The following is a 20961-nucleotide window of genomic DNA, read 5'->3' on the forward strand; positions in this document are numbered from 1 at the left end:
TTTCTCCAGGGCCTTCTGGAGAGCAGTTTTAATTCTGAGTGATATCCATCCCTTACCTGGAGATTGGCAGCAGTGTTTCCCCATGGGGAAAATAACTGCTTTGGAGAGTGGACTCTATGGCATTCTATTCACCTGTGCCCTCTCCCTTCCCCAAACTCTGGCTTCCATAGACTCCACCACAAAATATCCAGGAATTTTCAAGACTGGCCCCAATGAGTTCCCCACCAAGGCCAAAGTAAACCTGGAAAGGCCCTCCCGCCGTTGTCCTTTTAATGACAGAACCAAGCTTGGTTGCCTATCAACAGCCACTGAGGGAAAAGTTAAACCCACAGCAGGAGGAAAAGAGAATGGTTTGAAGGCCACTGGTCCACCACAGTAGCCAGCCAGAGAGGAACCAAGCAGAAGAATTGTCTTTGTCAGGAGAGACAGCCGGTTTGACAGTTTATTCTGTCAGGGAAGAGTGTCCAGTCTGGCAGTGGGCGGAAGAGAGGAGCAGACACAGCCCCCAGCCAATGGCATGCAAGTACTCTTGAGTGGCAGTTGATGGGCCAATGGCTGATGGAGTGCACAGAACAGCCAATGGGAAAGCTGGAAAGTGCCAATATGTTAGGTGGGGGAAACTAAGAAGGGGGGGAAATCCAGCAACTAAACTTTTTAAAAAAATATAAATAGAGACAAAAATATAGCAACAGTGGTGGCATATCTACACATAAGTCTCTATAAAATGTTTCCAAATATTTAAAAGAAGCCCACATGCAATTGTCATCAATATACTATATGTTCAAATATTGATACAGCAGTTCTATCTTGCTACAAATCAACAGATTTTTTTTTGGGGGGGTTAAAATGACACAAGATAAATTGCCAAAAACATAGGTTTTTGGCAATTGATATATGGCATAGGTTGATATATGGAGACAGAAAAAATGGTAGTGCAAAAGAGTATACTTATTTCTCAGAAAGACATAGATATTTTTCTAGGATATGGGTCTCTAGAGATTTTAAGTACTAAGGTTGTTAAAGATTTTACCAAAGACTCTTTCAGATCATGAAAGAGTGCAGGAGCTGGCCATCGGATGGGGCGGTGATGTCTCCAACGTGACATCATCATATTGGGGATGCCCCACCCCCTCTGGGAACGCCCCCCCAAAAGTCCCCCGCTGGGGTCTAAAATGGACTTGGCAACCCTCACCCTTGGTAAAGAAGCCCTTGAGAGATTATACCAGGCTTTCCACAACTTCCATCCTACCATCAGTCTAACTATGAATTACTCTACACAAGAAATAGACACATAAGGGACACATAACAACCACATTATACAGGAAACCAACATATTGACAAGCATGCCTCCAGCTACCACCTCAACAACATCAAACAATCCATTGTGTATAGCCAAGCCCTATGCTATAGTCACATCTGCTCCAATCCCTCACTTGAAGGATCTACAACAGGCATTTTTGCTACTCCAATATCCTTCTGAGATGGTGAGAAAAATGATTGAAAAAGCCAGAATTATAACCAGGGACAGCTTGCTAAAAGTCAAACCCAAAGAAAATGACAACAGATCACCGATGGTCACCTACAGCTCACAACTCAAGTCACTTCAATGCCTTATTAATGACCTACTACCCATGCTAGCTAGTGACACTTCCCTCACACAGGGACTGGGGGGGACCTTTTCTTGCTTACAGACAGCCTGCTAACCTAAAACAACTTCTCACTCACAATGACAAACTACTTAACAGTAACTTTGGTACCAAGGCCTTCAACAAACCAAGATGCCAAATTTGCTTTCACATAGATCCTAGCAACACCATCACTGGACCCAGCAACATCAACCATAGCACCTCAGGTTTATATTCCTGTTCATCCTCTAATGTGATTTTATGCCATCACGTGTCAACAATGCCCTTCTACCCTCCACATTGGACAAACAGGCCAGTCCCTTTGACAAAGAATTAATGGACATAAGTCTGACATTAGAAACCACAACATTAAAAAAACAGTGGGGAAACATTTTAACCTTAGAGGACATTCACTTGCTGACCTAAAAGTAGCAGTTATCTTACAAAGGAATTTCAAATGGAGATTAAAAAGAGAGACTGCTGAATTGCAACTGATAACAAAGCTCAAGAGAATGCTGGACTGAATTGAGACCTAGGTTTCCTGTCTCATTACCAATGCTGATTTTTCCATGCCTACTACCTTTCTGCATATCACACCTAATCCAATCACACCTGCTACTGTCATTTGGCATCTGAAATAACTCTGTTTTCCAATATCTAGGACAGGTGGGCTCACATTCTAGCTGTATCTGAAGAAGTGAGCCATGACTCACAAAAGCTCATATCCTATGACAAATTGTGTTAGTCTTTAAGGTGCTACTGGGCTCTTAGTCTTCTTTATAGGTTTGTATTTGAATGCAAGAAATTTCAAGTAAATAAATAGGAACCACTTCGGCGGGAAGGTAACAGTGTTCTGTGCGCCTTGGCGTTTAGTCATGCCGGCCAGATGACCACGGAAATGTATTCAGACAGCGCTGGCTCTTTGGCTTAGAAACGGAGATGAGTACCACCCCCTAGAGTCAGATTTGACCAGCTTTCGCGCAAGGGAAACCTTGACCTTTACCTATTCTAAGTGTTTTGAGGATGAAATTTCACAGCCTTTACAAAAGACAATAAACTCCATCTAAAGATGCCAGAGACATGGAAAGAGGCCAATATAACACTAATACCAAAAAAAGGACAAGATTTGACTTCTACAATTATTAAATGATTATAAGTTGTTTACAATGATTTTAGCTGAAAGATTGAAAATAATTTTGCAAGAATTTATCCATGAAGTTCAAAGTGGGTTTTTACCTAAAAGACAGTTGAAATACAGTGTTAGAACTGTGTTAGATGTCTTCGAATACTTGGGAAAACATAATGAAAAACAAGCTGCACTGATATTTTTGGATGTAGACAAAGCGCTCAACAATTTGAACTGGACATTTCTGTTCAAGATCTTAAAGGATATGCATTTTGGAGAGAATTTTATAAAATGGGTAAAATCGATCTAGACTTCACAGACAGCAAAAATAATGGTTAATGGTGCTTTAACTAAACCATGTGAGATACAAAAAGATAGGGTTGCCCACTGTTGTTTATCTTGGTCCTTGAAATGTTGAATAGAGATAAAAGAAATGATGAGAAGATTTGAGGTTATTTATTTTTTTAAGAGACATATGTGTCAGTATCGGGCTCTGCTGTCATGTTGCCTAATGTTTTCTTTTGTTTCTGTCTCTGTAGTTCGCTTTCCTTTTTCTACCATTTGGTCTCAACCCTTGCTAGCCCTCTCTGCCATAAAGATTCCGAGGGATGGGGGGGAGTAGGTATGAATGCCAAAAATCTGTATATGTGTTTGCGGGTGTCAGGTTAGCTTTGCTGATAACGACTTTCCCATGAGAATGAGCCCCAAGAGACTCTCATCCTTGAAGAAACGTCTGTTGCTAGATAATAAACTTTGTAGTGCAGGGTAGTATGCAAGGGGAGTGAAAGAGGGTTGGGGAGTGAATGCCCACTGCATGACCATTGCATTATGGGAAACTGATTTATTACCTATACAGTGGCGCAGGCAGTAAAACGCCTGCACTAGTAACATCGCTCGGCAGCCACGATGGCTGTTCGAGCACCACCGCGGTCGATGTGAGCTCTCGACCGCTATCCCAGCTCCCGCCCACCCAGCGGACCGAAAGCAGTTAGTGCAAGTAGGTAAATGGGTTAGTAGGGTGGGGGGCACCCTGCCTAGAATGTGGTGGACGGCGGCGGCAAGTGATTGGAGGTGGCGTGAAGCGGCGGGACGATGGCGGCGGTAGAAGCGGCAGCGGAGGCGGGTTGCTGTGACCAACGGAGCGATCCCTGCTGGCCAGGAAAGAAAGGAGACACCTGGGCGGCTGCCGACGAGATGGGCGGAACTGGCGCACAACGACGCTGGAAGCCGGCGTAAAGCAGAGCCGGAAGGACATAGCTAGAACCGGAAGAAGGCGCGAATCATGCGCCCAACAAAAGGGGGAGCTGTCGACCGAAAACGGAGCCCGCCGGGATGGAAAGTGAAAGCGCCGAGCCATGGAGCCAAGGAGCATGTCAATCTACCACCACGAGGGTGCTAGTAGGTAACCCTACCCCATAATTCTGTGGCCATAGTTAGGGCAATTTGTGGGTGACTAGCACCATGTGTAAGCCGCTCAGAGACCCCCTGAGAAGGGGGTTCGAGCGAGATATAAAGCCGAAGATTAAAAAAAAAATCTATTCCTTAATCTGAACAAGAGATCTCTCTTGTGCACATCTAAATCTCTGTTTCTAATCAAGTTTTCATGAAAAGATTATTAGGCTGAGAGTGGATTGACTCAAGAGTCTGACAATATGCTAAGACCCTTTGCAGATGACTTGGTGCTAGTTTTGGGAAATCCTCTGAAGGAAATTGAAATATTAATGAGTAAATTGAAATAATTTGGTGTGTTAGCGAGTTTTAAAATTTACAAACAGAAAAAAATGTTAACAAAAAAAAAATGAAATCACAAGAAACAATAGAATTGATGAATAAAATTGGTTTAAGGGTTGAAAAGAATGTAAAATATTTAGGTGTTATGTCGACAAATATGAATTGTATGTTATTTCAAACTAATTATATGAAGACATGGAATGAAGTAAAAAAAAAAGATATGTCAAAATGGGATAAGGTGCAATTGTCTTTGTTAGAGAGAATATCTGTGATTAAGATGAATATCTTACCCAGAATGTTATTTTTGTTTCAGACAATACTTGTTGTGACATCTGATGTACCATTTAAACAATGGCAGAAGGATATACCTAAATTTATATGGCAAGGGAAAATAAAAACAAGTTAAATATAAGGTATTACAAGATGCAAAGGAAAGAGGAGACCTGGGTTTACCAAATTTAAAACTATACTTTGCTGCATATTGTTTAGTTTGGATGAAAGAATGGGTGCTGTTGAGAAAAAGGAGGTTTATGGAGTTAGAAGGTCACAATTTAAGATCTGGTTGGCATGGTTATTTGATGATATGATAAGGTTAATGTGGATTTTAAAAAACGTTATATTAGACATGCCATCCAGACCATATGGAATAAATATAAACGTAGGCTTTGTCTGAAAATACCTTTGTGACTTTCTACACAGGAAGCATTTTATAGACAAGAGATAACCAAGCATAAGTGGTTAACATATCATGACATATTAGACCTCTCAAAAGGAATGTAAAATAAAATTAAGAGATGATTTGATAATAGAAGGATACACTTGCCAATGTTTTTTTATGGACAATAAGAAAGTAGATAAAAAATCTCATGGTTTTGAAGAGTCTGACTGAATTTGAAACAGAATTATGTACAAATGATGAATATGTTATTGCCAAAATGTATAAACCTTGGTTGAAACTTGAAACAGAAGAAGAACAGGTGAAAGAGTATGATAAAATGGGCTAAGAACTTAGGACATAATAGAGAAATGGAACAACGGGAAAATATGTGGAGGAAGGGCCTTACATTTATTAAGCTCCAGTCTAAATTTTTTATGTATATAAAACGATGTATGAATGGTATATAGCACCAGAAAAATTAGTTAAAATGTACAAAAATATCTCAAATATATGTTGGAAATGTAAAGACAACGAAGAGACTTTTATCATTTATGGTGGACATGTAACAAAGCCAAACAAATTTGGACACAAATACATTTTTTAATTCAGAAGATTCTAAAGACTAATGTTCAAATGAAACCAGAAGCTTTTCTTTTGGGACTAATGGAAAGACAGCTAGAAAAAAATCATGGAACTTTGTTTTTATATATGAAGATAGTGGCGAGATTATTACATGCCCCAAAATGGAAAAGTTAGACATTACCCACTACAGAGGAATGGTTGGTACAGATGAAGGAACTTGAAAAAATAGATAAATCTACTTCTTTGATCAGAAAAAAGGCATTATTTACATTTATCGCTAACTGGAAACCCATTATAGACTTTTTGCATGAAATGGGAAAAAGTAAAATATAAATTACTTCTTAAAAAAACATACATGGACATTTTTCAGGGAAAATTCTAGCATGTTTATATTTTAGCCAGTCGAATCAATTTTACACACAAATCTTTTCCCAAACGCAGAAAACGCAGAGTACTGCAGAACCAGCTGCTGCAACTAGGGCATTTTAGGATGAAAGAAGATAATGCTAGTCATACAAATGCACAGAATTCATTTTTTTTTGAAGTTATAATAAAATGTATTCCAAGCTCTATGGAAAAGTGACACAAATATTATGCATCCATAATCAACTTATCTACCATATTTTTATCTCAGCCTTGAAAGGGCTCATGCTAGCATACATGGTTCTCTCCTTCATTTTATCCTCACTACCTTGTAAGGTAGTTTAATCTGTGGGAGGTTGAGAGAGAATGACTGGCTCAAGCTCACCTAGCAGATTTGATTGGAGAGTGCAGATTTGACTAGCAATTCTTTTTTCTTTTTTGTTTTTGGACCTAGTTTGTTTATACATACCCAAAGGCTGGATAACCTTAACCTATTGGGCTAGAATGGGCATAATAAAAATAGTTTTAGTTTGCTTAAAATTATGTTATGATGTAATACAGATATTAAAATATTCTATTTTGCAAAGCCGAAACCAATCAATCAACCAACCAACCAACCAACCAAAGAAACAAAAAAACCCTGATTGTTAAAATATCCAAACGATTTTGTTTTCTGCTACAACTACCAAAATATCAGAATATCTTCATGCTACATAGTTTTAATTTTGCCTTAAGATCAAACTTTTGGTATTCCAAACTCCTTTGAGCACTTCAGAATCTGTCATACAACAATACAATTCCATGGTGGTGGTATAGTGGATTTTGAGAATAAAATATTTTTCCCCCTTAATTAAATGCACTATGTAAGACAATAGCCAGATTTTGTATCTACTCCAGCAGAAAAAACATGATATAATAATTGAAAGGGCAATATTACATGGGAACAAATTATGCATTCAGATTAGGCTCATGGGATAGTTTGTACTGCCTCATACCATTATATAAAGACAGATTCTAGCAATTAAAGGAAGCCTAATTGCAAAACAAAAACAATAGGTGCCATACAATTTGCCAGAGAAACTTTGAATGTATCCTTGGGGGCTACTGGTCTTAGATGAGCATCTCTGATCATCTTTAGTGAACATATGCAGTGAATATGAAGTGGCTTTATATTAGGATGCTTTGTAAAGGAAAATGGCTGCTAACAGAATATATTTAAAAATGCTATTTTTTTCTGAAATGCTCTACAACAAGTTATATCTTGCTTCAGGGTTGCTCTGAAATCTAAAGATTAAGGGCACTAGATAAAAAATGGCTTGTCATGCAGCAGCAGCAGCATCCTATGCTTCTTGCCAGTGCAATCTCTTCCCACCCAGTACTTACTTCTTTATATCAGAAATGATCTCCGAGGTGGCTAGCGAATTAAAACAATATTAAAAAAATCAGCGCACATTTCTGAATACATGAGTTCTGACTCATGAAAGCTCATGCTGGTATAAACACTGGTAGTTTTTAAGGTGCCAGTAGACTTCTGCTTTATTGTAGAAACAAAGGCAGTCAATGAGGATGCTATGATATCACAATGGTATACTCCATCAGCAAGTTCCATTAATGATCTGGCATCTGTATTTTTAAGTAATTTAAGTTTCCAAGGACTTCTCAAAGGCAGCCCCATAGAGAACATTTTACAATAATTTAATCTGATGGTTGCTTGAATGACTGCAGCTAGGTCATTCTCTTCTGGGAAATCACCCCAGTTTTAACAAAAAAAGGCAGTCCTGGCTACCTATGCATTTTAAGCACCCAGGTACTATGGCCATATCTAAGAGCCTTTGGAGCTGCCACCACCACTGCCACCACTGACATCTGACAGTTTATGGAAAGTGAGCCCTACCCCCAGGGGTCCCCAATTATATCCCGACTCGAGCACCTGGACACCTGAAGGAGATTAAGAAGCTGACTATACGCTGAGGAATCAAAACCTAGCACTTTAATATGTTGTTGTAGTCATGGTTTTAAAATTGTGATTGATTGGATTTTATATTTTATATTCTATTTTTATATTGTTGTGTAAACCGCCCTGAGCCGGCCTTGCTGGGAGGGTGGGATAAAAATCTAATAAATAAATAAATACGAGCACTCCCAGCTACAAAATTTATTCTTAAGGCAACTATGCCCTAAGCAAACTGTACTTCTATACCTAGGTCAACCATTGCCCTAATCCAAGCTAACCTCATTTTGTCTGGATGAAATTTAAGTTCCTTCACCCGGATATGGAACAACTGATTGGTTTAGTATAGAAAAAGGAGTATGACAAGGGTGTATATTGTCACCTTGCTTATTTAATAAATATGCAGAGTACATCATGTGAAATGCTGGCCTGGATGAATCACAAGCAGGAATTAAGATTGCTGGGGAAAAGATCAACAACCTCAGATATGCAGACGATAACACTCTAATGGCAGAAAGTGAAGAGGACCTTAAGAGCCTCTTGCTCAGGGTAAAAGAGGAGAGCACAAAAGTGGGCTTGAAGCTCAACATCAAAAAAACTAAGATCATGGCATCCAGCCCCATCACTCCTTGGCAAATAGAAGGGGAAGTCATGGAAGTAGTGACAGACTTTACGTTCCTGGGATCCCAGATCACCCCAGACTGTGACAGCAGCCATGAAATTAAAAGATGCCTACTCCTTGGGAGGAAAGTGATGACGAACCTAAACAGCATGATGAAAAGTAGAGACATCACCCTGCCAACAAAAGTCCGCATGGTCAAAGCAATGGTATTCCCAGTAGTCATGTATGGCTGCGAGAGTTGGACTATAAGGAAGGCTGAGCGCCGAAGAATAGATTCTTTTGAATTATGGTGCTGGAGAAGACTCTTGAGAGTCCCTTGGACTGCAAGAAGATCAAATCAGTCAATCCTAAAAGAAATCAACCCTGACTGTTCCCTGGAAGGCCAGATAATGAAACTGAAGATCAAATACTTTGGCCACCAAATGAGAAGGGAGCACTCACTGGAGAAGACCCTGATGCTGGGAAAGATTGAAGGTCAAAGAAGACGGAGACGGCAAAGGATGAGATGGTTAGACAGTGTCATAGATGCAATGAACATGAAATTGAGCAAACTTCAGAGGATGGCGGAAGACAGGAAAGCCTGGCATGATCTGGCCCATGGGGTCGCGAAGAGTTGGACTCGGTTGTGCGACTGAACAACAAACCCACATTCAGTCCACAGCCTTCCTTGAATTTAGTGGAAATGAAAGATACAGCTTGTTATGAGATGTAGATGTATTTATTACGGCACCGAGACAACATAACCATAACACATTAGGATACAGAGCTTGTTATGATATGCATATTGATGTTATCGCAGCTCAGATCTCATACAGGACATGACATCTGTGGTGGGAAGCCAGGTAGAAAAGGATCTGGATAATAAAGCTCTTCCAGGAAATACAGGGACTGCACCTCCTGTGCATATTTACTCAGACATAAATCTCTCTTGAGTTTGCTAGAACCTAGTCTCAAGAAACTGTGCACAGGATAGAACCTGCATGTTTATTGATAACACAATGTAAACAACTGGATGTTCTGCACATGTCTCACTGTAATTTACAGGATTTGATATTTATCAAATTGATTCTAAAACAATGGGACTAGTGTAAGAGTTCACAAGTAAAACTCACATTTTTAAGTCAATAAGATCTCACTGAATTCCATCCATCATTGGTCTGGGATGCCTAAATGTATGTAGCCATAAATCACTGTAGATAAAAACCCTTGCAAGATATTACTTCTCTGTTCTTTGGTTTTCTTGCTTTACAAGCATATATTCAACTGTAACTGTCAGTCTCTCTAAGGATGTACAAAATCGTATTGGATTGCACTGCTATGAAAATCATTTGGGGGTATGCATTTTGTGCCTTGTGATTGATATTTTAATTTCTTTGCACAGGTAATCATGAAAGATTGATGGATTTTATTTTTAGAGGGTATACTTTTATTATAAAGTTTGTAACAAATGTCTGGCCCTGGGCTACAAGATCATAAATGTCAACATTGTCCAAATATAATCCAGGAATTTTAAGAGTAAAAGCAATTTTAAGTTGAGACAAAAACTTTCTTCCTGTGCTTGGTGCAACTATTTTTGATGCCTTTCATATCTGTGTTCTGGTATTTCAGAACACAGCTGCATCTCTCTTTTAGTAATCTTTTGTTTTAGAGAGGACTATAGCCAGAATGTATTTAAAGATTGGCAAGGGCAACTTCAGCCACATAAGCTGTCATTGGGACAGTCAATACTGAAAAGGTCATTAATGGATGACAAATGGAAGCTTCTAAGTAGTTATTCTCAACAATATGTGAGTATTTAATTTTTACAACCCAGAAGTATGGGTGATAAGTGAGTAAGTTTAATGACCCTTTAGCATCAGAAGATATAGAATTTAATGAGCTCTGAACACACTGGAAAAGTGGGCAGATGTGAACAAGATGCAATTTAAGAAGGATAAGTGCCAAGTTCTACATCTGGGTAACAAAAATGAGGAACACACATACTGGATGGGGGATACACTTCTGAGTAGCAGTATGTGTGAACAAGATCTTGGGGTACAGGTGGACTGAAAGTTAAATATGAGCAGTCAGTATGATGCAGCGACAAGAAAGGCTAATGCAATCTTGGGGTGTATCAAACTACAAGATATCATAGTCCTGCTGTACACTGCATTGGTCAGGCTGCACCTGGAGTATTGAGTGGAGTTCTGGAGGCCTCCCTTCAAAAAGGATATGGACAGAATGGAGCAGGTGCAGAGGAGAGCAACAAGGATGATCGAGGTCCTGGAGACCAAACCCTCTGAGGAAAGGCTGAGGGACTTGGGAATGTTTAGTCTGGAGAAGAGAAGGTTGAGGGGGGGATATGATTGCTCTCTTTAAGTATTTGAAGGGCTAGATCCAGGTAGTCAGCCATGTTGGTCTGAAGCAGGAGAACAAGGTTTGAGTTCAGTGACACCTTTAAGACCAACAAAGGTTTATTCAAAGTATGAGCTTTCGTGTGCAAGGCACACTTTTTCAAATACATTGGAATAGAATATGAGGTTCTAAACATATAGACAGAGATTCAACAGCAAATTAACATGTAACATGGTGATGTTTAAGTTATGCAAAGTGATTTTATGATTTTATGATACTATGATTCAGTTATAACAATGTAGAACCACAATTTTTGTTTTCTAACCACAGAAAGACTACAGGAATAAACTTTGGCTTCCAAGGGGCAAAAGAGGAGAGAAATTTGTCCTACATTCCTCTCTCTTGCTCTGCATATTGCTCTTAAGAGCATATTATTTGCTCAGGCAACAGCACTGGATACCTCCTTTCATTACCAAACCTGTCCATAGGGTTAAACTGATATTGAATAGTAATTCATTTCCCAGTGGTAAAAACAACACAGGACAAAACTTATTCTTTGCCATGCATCTTTCCCCCCCTTTCAAAACCTAAAGAGGTTAATCTAAAATATCACTGAAGAATTAATTTCTCTATGTCTAAAGAATTTATTATAGTTTGTGATTATTCTTTCAGCTATTTTAACTGTAGGTCAGTTATCTCTGTACTGATGTCTAGAGTTAATGTAAAGCTTTATGACCCAACAAGCCCAGTGTAGCTCTGCATCTATAGATGGTAGTCTTTCTAGTTCTTCACAACACTCTTGTTTTTACAGCTTACACAGGGACCATTACCAAGAGATTTATCAAGTCTCTGGCAGGCCATGATGTATGTACATTGCATTAAACTTGGACCGTCAGAGTAACAAATGGTGCATATTGCATTGTGGGAACCACAGGCCATCTTGAAATACTCCCTCAGTATTAGGAAGTGAATCTAAAACCCTTCATCAGGGTCCATGGAATATATATGTATATATGGATCAAGTATAAAAAATGAATATTTGTCTTCTTGCACTGTCTCTCAACTTGCTCTTTAGGGCTAACTGACTTCTGTGTTAACAAGAATGTGAATGGTGTTACCTCTTGCCTGATAGCATCATACATAGATGAAGAATTTAAGTGGTGTAAAACCAAACTAGAAATTGCTTGAATTTATTCTGTATTTATACTGTATGATTACTACCAAAAATACAATACAACATACAGTACAACACAAGAGTGCACACCAAGACAGAAAGATCCCTATTTCTTTAACTCCCATTTTACAGAAGACTGGTGAATCCATTGCCAAGACTACACTGACACGCAGATCTTCCAGAACAAAGAAAACTTTCTGTTCACTAGACTGTACTGTCACTCACACTGTCATAATAAATTAATTATCTTAGTTTAAAGACCAATAATTTATCCCAATTCCAATAACCTGTATTGGTATAACCCAATAATTTATCATTGCAAGAACATCTCTGAACAGTGTTCCATGATTTCTTACATTTGACACCAACAGAAACTGACTTTGAGAAACAAAGAGAAAGTTAATTTGGCTTGTGTTTATTATTTACTTCAGAAGACAAATTTCTGATAGCTATTGGGACACTGGGAGGTGTAATCTATTCATTTATGTTGGCATCTTTATGTAATTGAGCCCTATTTCAAGAGATGAGACAAATATCACGTTTTGATACTTATAGTTAACATTACAAAAATTTATGGGGAGGGGAGGAGGAGGAGGTTTTTATACTTCACTTTTCTCTATCATAAGGTGTCTCAAAGCTGCTTATAATCGTCTTCCCTTCCTCTATATACTCACACATATAGTCAAATATATTTGATCTTAATGAAGAATTTATGAAGTCAGCTTTCTAGGCCAGACCTAGAAATATAGGAAGTAGAAGCACATGTCATTAGGATGGCCAGGTCTCCTGCTATAGCTACAATGATTTGCTGTTGCACCACTAGCATGCCACTTCTGGTGCAAACTGGAAATGATGTTATCACATCTGCACACCTCTATAGGATTCACCAAAAACTCTACACAGTTTTGAATGAATCCTAGAGCAGCATGCCAACATACTGATGGCACTTATGGCTTGGCACTGGAATTGATGCTGTGGTGCTGCCGTGACACTGATCAAGTAGGTTCCTGCCCCTGCAGTCTTCTACCAGATGTCAGCACAGGGATGGCAACCCTACATGTCACATTCTCATACTATTATTCATTGTACTGTGGTAGGTGAGCACCATCAGTGAACTTGATTACTGCCTTATAAATCCAACTGCCAGTAGCTAGTGAGAATGAGGGTGTCAAGATAATTAATTGGAAACTGAGCTAGCTTGCCTTTGCTGATAAATAAAAAGTTTATTCTGTATGTTCAAAAATGTTTTGACAGTCTACATGAAAATAAACCTACTTAAGTGAAGTACTCTTATGGAATCCCATGTATTCCAATGAGATTTACATAGGATAAGCCAGTTTGGTGCAGTGGTTAAGCGTGCAGACTCTAATCTGGGAGAACCAGGTTTGATTCCCCACTCCTCCACTTGCAGTTGCTGGATGACCTTGGGCAAGCCATAGTTCTGACAAGAGCTGTCCTTGACAAAGCAGTTCTTGAAAGAGATCTCTCAGCCCCACCTACCTCACAGGGTGTCTGTTGTGGGGAGGGGAAGGGAAAGGAGTTTGTAAGCCACTCTGCAACTCTGAGTGAAGGGCGGGGTATAAATCCAATCATCATCTCCTCCTCCTCCTTCTTCCCTACCATCCTTCCGAAGTAAGAAACACTTCAGCTTACCCTTACATAACAGAAACAATACTGCTTTTCACTTACTCAAAATCCAAGAGATTCTAGATGTTTGAGGCTTTCTAAAGGAGAATTTATACATGCTCAGAGGGGTTTGATCCAAACCTTGTTTTCAGCTGGTAGAAACAATTTTTGAAGTCCCCTTGCCTCCAGATACTCCTATATTTCACTCAGCATGATGCCTGGGAGGCTTTGAGTGTTGGGTGTAGGGGGTCTGCAGTGGGAAGGGGAAAGAGCAAGGTTCCATTACACCCATAGTGTAAGGATACAGCCCTGCAGTCCTGTTCTACAAAATGCCTATACTTCCAGGTCTGCCTTAAGGCACTGGTGGCATCTGGGCAAAGTATAGTCAATGAGGCTTCTTGATTAAACTTATGAACTACAGGCAACTGGAATCATGGCCTATGCTGAAAGCAAATTCATTCCGATCATTAGCTTCAGATTCACTACAGCACATTACAGGAAAATTAACAGAATTTTAATTCCAAAGATGACTAAAAAATTAAGGGTTCCAATGAACATGACAAATGCCTAAGTACCATCTTCTACAGCTGCATAAGCCCAGTTTAGAACTGATGCAGATGCACTATTTAACTGCTGGTACTGAGCCATACACTGCAATCGTTTAGAATGTACAAGATCCAATTCCTGAGAGTGAGCACCAATACGTGACAGAACATCATGAGGGTTTATAAAATTGCACAGAGTGTGGAGACTAATAACTAGAGAAGAATCTGAACCTAGACGTCCTCTTTCAAAGCCCCACATTCTAGCTGGTGCATTTCACTGTTCCTTGTTATTTGAGATACAAACATGTTGATGTCAACTAAAGCTGGGGAAACTGGAATCTTCTGCCCTTTCTAAAGGGGAAAGAATGGGCTCTCCTGAACCTAGCGCCATGTTTAAGCTTCCTGAGTTAAAGGTACATTGCTTCCCCTCTATACCTGTCACTCGTGGGAATATTTCTGAAGAAGAGTTGGATTTATACCCTGCTCTTCAATCCCAGAAGGAGTCTCAGAGCCACTTACAATCGCCTTCCCTTCCTCTCCCCACAACAGACACTCTGTGAGGTAGGTGGGGTTGAGAGAGTTCTGAGAGAACTGTGAGTGACCCAAGGTCACTCAGCTGGCTTCATGTGGAAGAGTGGGGAATCAAACCTGGTTCTCCAGATTACAGTTTGACATTCCTAACCACTACACCACAATGGCAAGTTCCAGTGTCATTGCTTTTCTTTATCTCCCTAGCTCATAGTTAATCTCTACTGAAGTGCTAAGAAGACCCTCTGCTCCCCAAATCAGGTCCCCAGCTGAAGACAATGCCTCCAAGGTCAGGCATCTGTCTTGCCTACAGAGGCACAGCTTCATTTCTGTGAGCTGTGTTCATTGCCTGGATCCTACAAGTAACTACAAGTTCAAAAAATCTGCCTTGGCCTGTGGACTTAGCTTCTCAGCTTTGTAGGCTGAACTGCCTGGCAAGTGTCATGCAGCTCCTTGGTGTGAGCCTTTTTAAGCCTACCCCGCCCCCATTAGCCTGTGGGCACAGAGATGCAGTGGCATCTGGCAGCTGTCTGCCTCCTCTCTGTGGCTACGTACAGTACCACCTCCTCTCAAATACAGCTGAAGATCAATCAACTGAAGGAGACGGAAACAATTCTCCTAGAGGGAGAATTGAGCAGCTGTCCCTTTCGCCCATTTGATAAAGCGGCCTTGTGTACTGTACTGACATGACATTCTCACACATCAGTAAAGGAAACCATCAGAAAACCATGACAAGGATCCTTTACAAAATCTTCCAAGAGAGAAACTGATGGTGGGATTTCTCCCATTCTGTTCTTTTTTTGTTCCAAAAGTTGTCTCATCCTTCTATTTCACGCCTTCTTACATGTTTGCATACTTATATGTTTTTATTGATTTGTTTTATATATTATTTTAAATGCTTTTCTAATGTTCAAATGTTTTTGATGTTCACTGCCTTGCAAACTCTATTTGGGTAGAAAGGCAGCATAGATTTTTTTTTTTAAATATAAACACCAAGAACCAAACTTTGCAGTCTTTCACCAATGCACAAAAGGACATTGAGCAAATGAACTTTCCCTTTGCATGCACTTTGCCATCTTTAGGATTAAAGAGCATGAGGAAAGATCTCTACTATGTTACTCAATGCTCCTGCATTTCTGAGCCAATCTTAACTACCTGAAAAGCTGGCTACGTATATGTTAGCATATCTGTGCATCTTTACCCTGCTAACCTTACCTGTCCCTCTCATTCTGCCTTTCTCCCATTTCTAAATTTATACTGTAAGCTCTATAGAGCAAGGACCTGTAAGGGACCTTGCTTGTGCTTATGTAACTGTGTAAAGCATGACAGTATTATATAATGAAAATTACAATAATTGCAAAGGATGTCTGAACAAGGGCATTTACCTATTTACATTATTTACAGTCCACCTTTCTCACTTGGACTCAAGATGGATTACACCAAGTCAGTCAATACAATTCATAGATGGGACATTCAATAAACAATGCAATAGGATTAGTGTTGTAGAACCCGCAAGAAATCTAAAACCAGAACTGAAGCAAAGCATAAGTATTTTTTAAATAACATTTTATTTTTAATATGTTGTCGAAGGCTTTTACGGCCAGAGTTCATTAGTTGCTGTAGATTTTCTGGGTTGTGTGGCCGTGGTCATGCTATTGTAGAACCTGATGTTTCACCAGTAACTGTGACCAGCATCCTCAGAGGTATAACACAGAAAGATGGAGTACTCTCTGTGTCAAGGTGAGAAGAAAATGGTAGGCAGGTAATTTATATCTACTCCAGAAGGTGGGGTAGGGCTGAGTCATTATCTTGCAGGAGTCCCCCACGCTATGAACATGTAATGGAGGAATTGTTCTTGTGTCCCTGCAGCATAGCAGAAAAGTTAAAGAACAAAGTAGATGTGCTTTCTTGTTCCAAAGTGTTTCCACTCTCCGGATCTGTTGAAATGCTTCCTCCCCACAGAGGTGTTCAATATGTTGTAGAAGGCTTTCATGGCTGGAGTTCATTAGTTGCTGTAGGTTTTCCGGGTTGTGTGGCCGTGGTCTTGGCATTGTAGAACCTGACGTTTCACCAGTAACTTGTGAAACGTCAGGTTCTACAATGCCAAGACCACGGCCACACAACCCGGAAAATCTACAGCAACTAATTTTATTTTTAACTAAGACAAACAAACATACATAAATCTGGGGGGGGGGGGTGGTTCCATTTAATTATTAAAATATTTAGTTAAGTATCTCATACAATAAATATCTATTTTCTATATTCTACCTTATTTTATGTATATTCTTTTGCAATTGATTTAAAATAATGTTCCTGTTCTTTTCAAATTACTTATATGTCAGTCTAATTTAAAAGATTTTAAAAAATTCTATAGTCTCTCTTGTCCAAAGGGTGTTGACATTCTTCTCTTGAAAATAAGTGTCGTCTCAAATATCCGGCAAGTTTTAACCATTTTGTAGGATTTCATCCTCTTCTTCATTCTCTGGTTTCTCCTCTTAAATTTTCAAGTCTTAATTCTGTGTCTTTACCCCTTATATGTAAGGAAAATAACTTCTGGATGTAGCCCTCTATATTCAGTTCTTTGGGAGGTTTGACGATCCATGTATTCTTTATTTTCCTCTCTCTGAAGAAAAATTTCATTTTCTGCTGTAAGGATTTCATCTCTTGTCATTCTTTCATATAGTCTCACATTCAGTTCTCCAAACATTTTGTTTCTTTTTGTATACGCTGAGTTCGTTCTATAGTCCATGTCATTTTGCTTTCAGACTTCATCTGTATTTTCTGTATCCATATCTCTCACAAAGATGTATGTCCTTTCAGTTTGCCCTTTCAGCTGGCTGATCTTCTGCTGTAGAAGTAAATCTATCTTAGATTGCATAGAGTCCAGAGGCATTTTCACAGCTTTTTCTACTATTGGAGTGATTGTTTCTTGTAAAAAAAAAGTTGGAGATCTGTAACCATTGATGTTAAAACATTTTTTCCTCCTTCTACTCCAGCAATGTTAATATATTGAGTTAAAAATAGAGAATCTCTCCAGCTCTTTGTTAATTAAATCTCTACAATCACAAAGCTTTCTATGTTTACCAAATTACATTAAAAACAAGAAGGTTCCCAGGACATTTAGTTGTAATACAGACTTATCAGTTGTTTACAAGAACCTTAGAACATGATACACTTTACAATTTTTAGCACACCACAAAAGTATACACAATGAGTTATAAGGAAATGACGTAGTGAACGTTAAAAGTATATGCTTAATAGTTCATTAATTCTTCCTTGTTCCTTCTTGATTTTAGTTTATGGTCCAGATAATAAGATGTAGATATCTATAATCCAAATTAAATGTCTTTTTATGAATCCTTATGGCTCAGTTATAATTCCAGGGAAGATAGGTTTCTATTTCAATAGTACAGATGCTTATTACAGAAATCCAAAGATTCATAATTCATGATATGATTTTATAATCCAAACTATAATGATATCACATTTATAAATCTGTTTCACAATTTTCTTCAGACACCAACCCTCTCTTTTCTAGCCCAGCAAATGTATTAAAAAAGTTCCTTTCTCTTCTTTTCTTGGCTGCTTTAGAGAAGTAGAGGGGGGGAGGAAGATTCCTCACCCCTCCTTTTCTTTCCCCTTTCAAATGATTTAAAGGGCTAATCAGTGGGAAAGTTTCTAGTAATGTTGCAGTTAAGGTTACCCATGGTGATTTATCTTCTTGTATTGTTTTGTTGTTTTGTTCTCCCTCACCCCAGGAGTCACGACTTCACATCCATGGCTGCCATGGATGCTCTCACTGAGATCTTGCTGGAGGTGGTCTCGGACTTCCACCCACTTGCTGCCACTCACGGGGAGTCCAAGTCAAGCCCCTTGCCATGAGCTCCTCTCTGGAGAGCTCATTGGAGTTTGGGAGCCCTTGAACTCCTCTCAAGGATCCAGTGATCCGGTGGCTTCATGGGAGAAAGTCCAGGAGTCAACCGATCTCGTTACATCGAAAACCAGAAACCGCAAAGCATAAGTATTAACATGATATATTAAAAGATGCAAAATTCCATAGTAGAATACTATTTTCAGCAAGCTATACACAGTAGTGTAGACCACAGTCCCTAATTTTTGTAACTTTGTGAATAATTTACTACAGTAGAATAAATTTAGAGTCCAGTGGCACCTTTAAGACCAACAAAGATTTATTCAAGGTATGAGCTTTCGTGTGCATGCACACTTTGTCAAATACATTGGAAAGGAAGCTAGATTTCAAACTTTCAGATGCAGGCTGAACAGCAAATTAACATGTAACATGATGCAGATGCTTTAAGATATTCAAAGTGAAACTAAATAACAAGCTAAGGTTATAAGGTCAACAATGGTTTTGATTTAATTAAAAGGGGAAAGAACAGCAAAGTAATAAATATGTAAAAATAGGGGATAAATGTGAGAAGGCATATTTTCTAATTGTGGGAAGTAAACTGAGTCACCATTTACTACAGTGCAACTCTATTGCCTGTGTAGAAACACCCTCTTGAATAATTCAGTTTTGCATACTTTGCAGAAAACCAGGGGAGTTGGGAGCCTACCTGACTTCAGGCAGGCCATTCCATAAGGTGAGGGACACAACAGAGAAAGAAGTGTGTGGGAAGTTGTTGACTTAGCCAAATTTGAGGTTAGCATTTGCAGAAGACCCTGGAGAGCAAGTGGGCACCAGCTGCCGCTGTCCGATCCCACACTGCTTGGCAAGCCCTCAAGCAAGAGGGGGGGAACAGGTGCCTGCACCCAAACAGCGTGCAGCCCTATAGCCAATGGGGGAGCACCCCAGATGGAAGTCAGCCAGCTGGCCACCATGGCTGCACCCACTAATCAAGTGAGAAAAACAAGCCCCATCGGACCCCCACCACCACAGCCCTCCCCCCAAAACTCCAAACTCTGCATGTTGAGGACGGGTCCATCACCAACACTGGAGCCCCCAGGTGAGGTCCGTGTGCATCCACTGGAGCCCAGTTGCACTGATCCTACCTTCTCAGACCTCATGCTGGTCCTGCTCAAGGTTCAGGCACTGGTCTTTTGCCAAATTTACAGGTTAGCATCTGCAGAAGACCCTGCTCCAATGAGTGAAGCTGTCCTGGCAGAATATAGGTGGAGAGCTGTTCTCAAATATATGAGGGTCCAAGGCCAGGAAGGGATTTTTATGTGATAGCTAGTTTGGTGTAGTGGTTAAGTATGCGGACTCTAATCTGGGAGAGCCGGGTTTGATTCCCCACTCCTCCATTTGCACCTGCTGATGTGACCTTGGGTCAGTCACAAGCTCTGGCACAGCTGTCCTTGAAAAAGAGCAGTTTGTGTCAGAGTTCTCTCAGCCCCACCCACCTCACAGGGTGTCTGTTGTGGGGAGGGGAAGGGAAAGGAGTTTGTAAGCCACTCTGAGACTCCAAGTGAAGGGCGGGGTATAAATCCAATCTCTTCTCTTCTCTCTTCTTCTTCTATCTTAAATTGAGCCCGGTAACTCATGGGCAGCCAGTGAAGTGCCTGCAGGATGGGAGTAATATGCATGCGCCATCTAACTTCCCATAATAGCTGAGCCACAGTGTTCTGCACCAACTGGATGTTTTGCCTAAAGTATCATGATGATATAACAATACTTTAATGCAATTTACATACAACATTGTAAATTTAAACTGAAATAATCACTATTCTGATATTCTCACAGCGAGATTAATTTAAATCCTAGTAACAAAGTCTGCAAATTGGTTTTTACTCCTCAGAATTCATTCACTAATATTGCTTCATCAGCTAATATTGCTTTTGTGAAGCACCCTAATGATAGCCTGGCTGTAATAATTATCTTAGAGAGTAATAGTGATTCCTTCATAATGTTCTTTGTGTAATCAAATAAGCCAGCTACATTTGTAGTTGTCATGACTTAAAATAGAATGTGAAACATAATAAGGCATTTCCATTCCTTTCAATGTTGTTACAGTCTTGACAGTCAAAATTAATTATTGTGGCGATCTGAAAAATTAAGTCATCTGTGAAAACAACACCAATCATGAAGAAAACTTTACTCCATGACTCTTTTCTACTTTGTCAACGGGAAGTAAA

This window comes from Gekko japonicus, unplaced genomic scaffold, assembly GCF_001447785.1.
Source record: "Gekko japonicus isolate JY-2015 unplaced genomic scaffold, Gekko_japonicus_V1.1 scaffold754, whole genome shotgun sequence".
NCBI classification, from domain to species: domain Eukaryota; kingdom Metazoa; phylum Chordata; class Lepidosauria; order Squamata; family Gekkonidae; genus Gekko; species Gekko japonicus.